Source organism: Saccopteryx bilineata, chromosome 5 (genome assembly GCF_036850765.1).
Source record: "Saccopteryx bilineata isolate mSacBil1 chromosome 5, mSacBil1_pri_phased_curated, whole genome shotgun sequence".
NCBI lineage: Eukaryota > Metazoa > Chordata > Mammalia > Chiroptera > Emballonuridae > Saccopteryx > Saccopteryx bilineata.
The window spans coordinates 3441780-3450335 of NC_089494.1; the positions used below are offsets into that span (position 1 = coordinate 3441780).

An 8556-nucleotide genomic window follows, 5' to 3' on the forward strand; every position below is an offset into this window, starting at 1 on the left:
AGAAATCGCCCACCTGGCAGGCGTCCGACAGGAAGCAGTTTCCTCGGGGCTTCCCTGTCGCTTTGGTCTCCTGGTCTCCTTTACTTGCCGGATCCTCAGAACAAATGTTGGGAACACAGTAGTGACAGTGGCACTGGGAGCCCCTCAGGCCAAGGCAGGCAGACGCTCAAGGCCACCCGTTGGGTCTCGTTAGGGATGCCGGGCAAGGCCAATGCTATGCCCGCATTCTCAGGTCTGAGTGTTCACAGGACCCCTGGGGTCAGTGGGACAAAACAGAAAGGTGACAGTCCCCGTGGGGAAGGGTCTGCATGTCACCTCTGCAGGGTCTCTCCCTCCCCAGACCCCCGGCATGGGCACACCATGCTTGTGGCCAGCACGGGTGTGTGGGCCTTCCAGGTCCGCTGCCTCCAGTGGCCTTGAGTAGCCTCCTTGGCCCTGCCCTGTGATGATACTAACTGTGACCCACGCTGCTGGTCCCAGCCTCTGTGTGTGGCCCGAGCCACCCTGCTCGCCCCTTTTCTCCATGTCCCTAAGTTTCTAGAGCGTGACACTGGGGTCAGCTGTTTGTGTTCCAGGGAGGGCCTTGGGGACCCCTTGTCCGGCTCCCCCACTCATTAGGGGAGAGGACTGAAACGAGAGTCCAGTGTCGGTTCACAGGCCCCACGGGGCCCTGCGGACGGGGCCGTTTCTAGTTGAGGGCGTCGGCTTCCATTCTGTCCGGCTTCTGTTTCCCAACTGTGTCTGATTCCCCCACCCAGACCCCGGGCCCCCCGAGGGTAACTGTCTACTAATTTCCCGTGTAGCAGAGCCGGCCAAAGCGAGGTCCCCGTGCGCTCAGGCGGAGATGCGCCCGTGGAAGAAAATAGTAAGTAAGTAACCTTGTAGGAGGCTGCCCACCATGGGGACTCCTTGGTCACACCCGGAAGGGTGGCTGCTCAGTGACGGGCACCAGAAAGTAAATCGAGCCTTGCCCTAGACGTGGGTGGAGCCGCCGCCCGGTCCAGCGGCTATTCAGCGGGGACACCGAGCCCGGCATGCAGGGGTCACCGCTATCCCGTAGCCAGACTGGAACGAGCCGGCACTGGACATCTCTTTTAGAAAGATCAGCGGGAGAGGTTCTTTAAAGCAGAGAAACGCTTCGCCCTTAAGAGGGACAAGCCGATCTTTGCAAAATTCAGGGTCTGGGGGACTGTTTTGACGCCGAGGTGGTTATTGTGGAATATCATGTTGGGCTCCCTGGAGGAGGTGAGCGAAACCTAGGGCAGACGTGGTTCACACACTCAGATACCATAACGGCGACATTATAAAGCCACACTGTGACAAATTTGCAGGTTCGGCCAAGGAAGGTCCTTGGACGGGATTCTGAAGTGACCAGCCCCCCCGGACATGACCTCCACGCCCGCACGTGGGTCGGTTCAGAGCCCGGGACTCATGCAGGTGGCGTGGTGGCCGCCGCTGGGACAGGCTTTCCTCCTCCCGCCTGGCTGACGCCCCGGGAGCATTCATTTCATGGGCTTTTATATTTATGATCTTTAAAGTAATATTCCGGTTCAATAAGCGCTGAAACAAGCCGGGGTGTGAAAAGAGTAGGAATTTAATTAAAAGTTGCTAGGCGCCCGCGTGGCCTCCCAGGCCAGGCAGACCCCGGGACGCGAGGGAGACGCGCAGATTTGCTCAGGACGGCCTCCCTCCCTGGAGGGAGCCCCCCCCCCCCCCGCCACCTCCAGGTGTCAGCAGCAGCTCAGCCTGGAGTGTCCCGAAGATGTCGATGATTAATCAGGACCCCGGGCATCACAATGACCCATTGTCCTCCACTGACCCATTTCTTCTGTGGCCGTCTGACCTTTTCCCCTCGGACCAAGTGTGTCTTTTCCCAAACCCTTAAAATGGAAAAAAAAAAAACCAAACCAAAAAAACCTCAGGAACAATGGCCCTGCATGTAGCTTCCATGGGCAGGATGGGACAGAGAGGGTTTCTGTGGCTAGAGGTGGAAGAAAGAGCAATAAATTAACTTAAGTTTTATGTTCTTGTGGAAAAAACACACACACACCCACGTCTATTTTGAGGAAGACAGCCTTCCATTCGGGGTTTTATGTTTAAAAGACTTTTTTGCCCCCGCAGCCCGTCGTGACGGTGTTCAAGGAGATTCAGATAAAGGACGCAAACACAGGGCCACCGCTCTGACACGTTTAATTGTCTTTATTTTCTGTTTCTCTCTCTCCCCCCCTTGTCCGCGGACACCCGAGGCTTGTTGTACTCGTTGTCACCAAAGCCCCACCCCACCCTCTGTGCTTTCTAAATGCATTCCATTGTGATGGAGATATCTCTTCTTGATGGTATGTACCATTATTAAAGATTCAAAACATCATTAATTTCCTTCAGGCGCTATTATGTTTATCATCTATCACTGTGTCAGGACATTAATCACTTCCTCGGTTGCCTCGGGACTGTGGCCCGACTCTCCACGTTTAATAGAAATCGGACTACGATGGCCTTTTCTCTGCACCAACAAAGATGTAACCACTTCAAGAGTTGCCGGCCCCTTGAAACAAGGGCGTTCCTTTGATGGTCTCCTACATGGCCCAGATTTCTTTTTTTTTCTTTCATTTGTTTTCTTAGAAAATGAAAAGTAGAGGTCAGAGAAGTTTGTGGAAACAAAGAGAAACATCCCTATTCTTTGGGAGTCCCCAGACGCAGAGCAGAGCGATGCTGGATGCAGGGAGTTCAGACACAGGGATGGTGACCCGCAGCCCTGTGTCCCACCCTGCGCTTGGCTGACCGCTGGCCGGGCAGCTGAAACAGGGCGATCCACTCAGGTTGCGACGAGGCCAGAGGCTCAGGCTCCGATTCCTTCCGAGCTCCTGGCCCTGATGGTACCAGGAAGCTTGAGAAAGTGGACTTGGAATCAGAGACTTGGGGTTCTGACTCAGACTTGCACACACACCCAACCTCATACACTGGGTAAGTTACGTGACCCTCCTGGTTCTTCTTTCTGCACATTTGAAGCAGAAATCGTGCCAATCATCCATTTAAGAAAGATTTACTGAGCACGGGACCAGACACCAGGGATAGGACAGGGTTTACAGACTGGAGGCGGGGACTCAGACAGGGATCTAATCCTCGTCCTGTGAAACCTCAAGCATGTTCAGTAGGACGTGGAGACAGAACACCACATGGTGAGAGCCCAGAAGAGGGAACTTGAACTTGTGAGAGAATGAGTTAACCAGCTGGGGACTGGTGAGAACAGCATTCCCAACAGATGGAACAGAAAGTACAAAGTCTCCTAGTGCGAGGAAGCAGGAAGTAGAGTGGTCAAAGGGGAGTGTGGCGGGAGACGCGGCTGGAGGGCTAGCACCCTGGGCCCATGTTAAGGATTTGCCCCTAGGAGCAAGGAGGGGCCGCAGGAGGGTCTGGCAGGGCATGGTGTAATGAGTTCGGGCATTGGATGTCACGCTGGGAGCGGCGTGGAGATGGCCCTGCAGGCGAGCTAGAGATGTGGAGAGACCAAGGAGTCACCAGGAAGCTTCCTACTGAGGTCTGGAGCTGGCTGAGCACCTTGCATGGAGTAAACTGCTGAATACACATCGTGGTCAGTGAACGAACGGTCCTGAGTGATAACAGCAGAGATGAGATGTCCACAGATGTGAGAAGGTAGGTAGGAAATAAGAGGGGTAAGATGGGTGAGTATTCCCGTCTGGTCTGGGGAGGTCATCCTCGAGGCTGTCCCGCTGACTGCGGCTGGGAGGTCATCCTCGAGGCTGTCCCGCTGTCCCGCTGACTGTGGCCGGGAGGTCACCATCAAGGCTGTCCCGCTGACTGCGGCTGGGAGGTCATCATCGAGGCTGTCCCGCTGTCCCGCTGACTGTGGCCGGGAGGTCATCATCCAGGCTGTCCCGCTGTCCCGCTGACTGTGGCCGGGAGGTCATCATCCAGGCTGTCCCGCTGACTGTGGCCGGGAGGTCATCATCCAGGCTGTCCCGCTGTCCCGCTGACTGTGGCCGGGAGGTCATCATCCAGGCTGTCCCGCTGACTGTGGCCGGGAGGTCATCATCCAGGCTGTCCCGCTGTCCCGCTGACTGTGGCCGGGAGGTCATCATCCAGGCTGTCCCGCTGTCCCGCTGACTGCGGCTGGGAGGTCATCATCCAGGCTGTCCCGCTGTCCCGCTGACTGTGGCCGGGAGGTCACCATCGGGGCTGTCCCGCTGACTGTGGCCGGGAGGTCACCATCGGGGCTGTCCCGCTGACTGTGGCCGGGAGGTCACCATCGGGGCTGTCCCGCTGACTGTGGCCGGGAGGTCATCATCCAGGCTGTCCCGCTGACTGTGGCCGGGAGGTCATCATCCAGGCTGTCCCGCTGACTGTGGCCGGGAGGTCATCATCAAGGCTGCTCCGCTGACCGCGGCCGGGAGGTCATCATCAAGGCTGTTCCGCTGACCGCAGCCGGGAGGTCATCATCGGGGCTGTCCCGCTGACTGTGGCCGGGAGGTCATCATCAAGGCTGTTCCGCTGACCGCGGCCGGGAGGTCATCATCGGGGCTGTCCCGCTGACCGCAGCCGGGAGGTCATCATCGGGGCTGTCCCGCTGACCGCAGCCGGGAGGTCATCATCGGGGCTGTCCCACTGACTGCGGCTGGGAGCCACACCCCAGTTCCATGGGCTGTGGGCTGAGCCTGGGCGGCCTCCGCTGGAGCAGCGGGTCCTGGGGTCCACACTGTCCGGAAGCCTAGCCCCGACTCCTTCTTCTGTGAGACGCAGAGGGACGCCGTGAGACCAGCCCCACGGGCACGTGTCCAGCCTTTGCTTACATCACGCCTGCTCACGTTCCCCTGGGCCAGGCCGAGTCCAAAGGTCAAGGCGGAGGTCACTCTGAACTGGCTATAGGAGGGAGGGACGGGAAGGGGAACCCCGGTCGTAACCTGTCCAGCCACACGCTGACCGATTCCTTCCTCACCCTCACCTGCTCTGGAAAAACAGAAGTTCAGCAGTTTATTTTATTTTATTTTCCTCTCAATCCCCCATGGCTCTCTCCATCCCATCCCAGCTGTCCCCTTTCCAACTTAAAATTAATGCCCAGTCATCTGGACAAAAACCTCCAGATGTGGCGTGTTGTTTGCAATCCAAACCCCGCCCCCTCGACGCATCTGACCTTGAGTACTGTATGAGTTTATCCTCGGGGGGCCGTGAACCGTACCTCCCCCAAGGCACTCACCCTGTGTTTTCTGCGGGCTGCCGCACAGCATAAACATCACCACTTCCCAAGCGTTCTCCTTGCAGCCCCTTGGCCTTCCTGCGGCCCAGGCCCTGTGGCTGGTGGGACCTCAGAAAACACACCCCGGTCAGAACGATGATTACACCAACAACAGCGGAGAGCTCTGCAGGGCTGACTGCGTGCCACCCACCTTCTGAGCGCCGACTCCTCCGAGCGTGTGAGGGTTCCATCCTGATTCCCCTCCACGGTGACCGGGAGCACGTCATCTCAGGAGGGCCTGGGAGATGTGACCACGTCATCTCAGGAGGGCCCGGGAGAAACAACAACACACGTATTCCACGGACAAAGTGAGGGAAACTTGGAAAGAAACTTCAGCTAGAAAATGAGCCTGGGGTTATTCACTGAAACACAGGGTTCAAAGAAAGCCCTTCTGTCCGACTTGTTCCACAAAGGGACAAAGGGTAGGTGCCCTTCTCTGAAAACGGACCATCGACAGTCAAGGGCGGGCTCCACATTGAAGTTACGGGCACAGGACCTCGGGCGGAGGTATGGTGGCTGTGTACATGCTGTCAGGGTCCGCTGGCCTCGGGCAGGTTGTCCTGTGCGACTGGTGAAGACGGGGCGTATAATAAAGTGGAGGGTTGTTCAGGATTTCACAGTATTCCCACTCTTTTACTTCTCACGGTGGAGATAGAAAAACTCATTCCCCGGCTGGAAAGTTGGCTCCAAATGTTGCGGTTTGAAGGGCTCAAGTCATGCTGAGCCGTATTTCTCCCCAAGTGGAGAGCCACATTCTGTTTGAAGTCCAGCGGAGTCTGTGACCAAGCGTGAGAGCGTGAGAAGAAAGGAAACTCTTTTAAGCAAATGAAAGAAGGGGGATTCCTGCTTTTTTCTTAGGGGTTCTTTTGATGTTTAAAACCCGCCTGCCAAGACCTCATGGTTTAGAGGCAGGTAATGGACATCTTCATTCTGGCTTTGACATTTAAGAGGGTCTAGTCCCGATAGGCAGCCTGTTAAAAGAACCGGGGTATGGAACTGGGGCCCTTCTGTAAAATACGGGGAATCCACTGTTTTCTTCCTTGTCGTGGTTATGATATCTGGCAATTTCCCATTAGTTTTGAACATTTTTCCCTCCTCTACATCACTCTCACACACGCACTCACACGTACACACACACACGCACACACACGCACACATACATACACACACAGCACACACACACAGCACACACACACACACACACACGCACACGGGCCAAAGTGATGTTGAACTGCACTTCCTGCTCTCTGCTTTGCTTCAATGGGTGGGTGGGTGGGGGTCAGCGTCTGTCTACCTTGGATCTGGGTTCACGGAGTGGGTTTACTTTCTAGGATGACAGGGGGCCCCCAGGATACAACAGTCTCGACACACGACGTTTCGGGTTCACAATGCTCTCTCCCGTAAAAACTTAAAAACTTGAGATGTAAGCATTTTGGCTTACGCCGTTAGCGTCATGCTTACGGACTACGTGGGCAAACTAGTTTGGTTGTGCGTGGTGGAAGAACACGCAGTAACTGGGCGTACGGGCGAGGGAGTTGGCATCCCCCCAGGACGCCTACCTACGCCATTTTGGACCGTTAAAAGCACAAGTGTTCTGTTTGTGTTAGGCCAGGGTGTGTTTCGACTTACACCAAACTTCGGGTTACGTCACTGTCATCGGAACAGAACTGTGTCGTAACCGGAGGACCCCCTGTGCGCCATATCCTTGCCCCAAGTTTCTAGTCTACCTTTTAAACTATGCTTAATGGCCATGAAATATTCCATCAACTTTAAGTACCCAAACTTACTTATTTCTCTGTTATTCAACATGTAAGTTGTTATTTCTTTTCTAGCACACATTCTGTGGACAACTCACTTTTTTTTTTTTTTTTTTGCATTTTTCTGAAGCTGGAAACAGGGAGAGACAGTCAGACAGACTCCCGCATGCGCCCGACCGGGATCCACCCGGCACGCCCACCAGGGGCTACGCTCTGCCCACCAGGGGGCGATGCTCTGCCCTTCCGGGGCGTCGCTCTGTTGCGACCAGAGCCACTCTAGCGCCTGGGGCAGAGGCCAAGGAGCCATCCCCAGCGCCCAGGCCATCTTTGCTCCAATGGAGCCTTGGCTGCGGGAGGGGAAGAGAGAGACAGAGAGGAAGGCGCGGCAGAGGGGTGGAGAAGCAGATGGGCGCTTCTCCTGTGTGCCCTGGCCGGGAATCGAACCCAGGTCCTCCGCACAATAGGCCGATGCTCTACTGCTGAGCCAACAGGCCAGGGCTGACAACTCGCTTTTTAAATACAGCTCCTATCTTCTCTTGAATCATTTCCTTTAAGCGCGTCTTCTGGATAAATGTCGGTAAGGGGAACAAGTACGTGAGCACTTGAGCTGCCCTGCTGTTGTCATGCACCGAAGGCCTGCAGTCACTTACAGTGACGCCGAGTGTGCCTTAGCCACCTGGGCACATGCACACACGCGTGTGTGTGAGCTCTGTCCCTGTTTCGCCAGCCAGCCACCGATGCAATTCTGGAAACGACTTTTCTGATTTCAGTTCAGCATCATGCTTCCCATTTCCTTCTGCACTAATTTCTCCTTCAAGTGTTGGTTTAGCGCTTTCGCCTTCTTTTATATGCATAGTTTTGGCACTTGGCCTATATATCTTTTTAAAAACCAGTGCTGCCCTGGCTGGTTGGCTCAGTGGTAGAGTGTCGGCCTGGTGTGTGGATGTTCGATTCCCTGTCAGGGCACACAGGAGGAGTGCCCATCTGCTTCTCCACCCCTCCTCTTTTCTCTCTCTCTCTCTCTCTCTCTCTCTCTCTCTCTTCCTCCTGCAGCCATGGCTTGATTGGAGCGAGTTGGCTCTGGGCACTGAAGATGGCTCCATGGCCTCCACCTCAGGTGCTAAGAAGAGCTCGGCTGCCAAGCGAAGAAACAACACCCCAGATGGGCAGAGCATCGCTCCTTTGTGGGCTAGCCAGGTGGATCCTAGTCAGGCACATGCAGGAGTCTGTCTGCCTCCCTCCTCTCACTGAATTAAAAACAAAACAAACAAACAAACAAACCAGTTCCTTGTTATTTCAACTATTTGCTTTACGAATGCGATTTAGTAGCCAGTGGAGCTAGCAGCACTTATTTTGCTAGTCACATGATAGTTTCCCCACGATGTGACTTAACTGACCAACAGCCCAAACCCTCAGACAGCCGGAAGCAGATTGCGTGGCCCCGTCTGGAGGAACTCAGCCCGTGTTAACACGCGTCAAGGTTGGCTGTGCCTTGCTTTTCCTTCGACAACAACAGACCTGCTTCACGGTGGCCCCCCTGCCTGTGGGCTG

At 55.4% G+C, this 8556-nt stretch overlaps 1 non-coding gene across 1 annotated transcript; it reads right to left on the reverse strand.

The window, feature by feature from the left end:
- Positions 1–7428: 7428 nt before the first annotated feature.
- TRNAN-AUU (transfer RNA asparagine (anticodon AUU)) lies at positions 7429–7504 on the reverse strand. The gene has a single exon. It is a non-coding gene; the product is annotated as a tRNA-Asn (tRNA).
- Positions 7505–8556: the final 1052 nt, after the last annotated feature.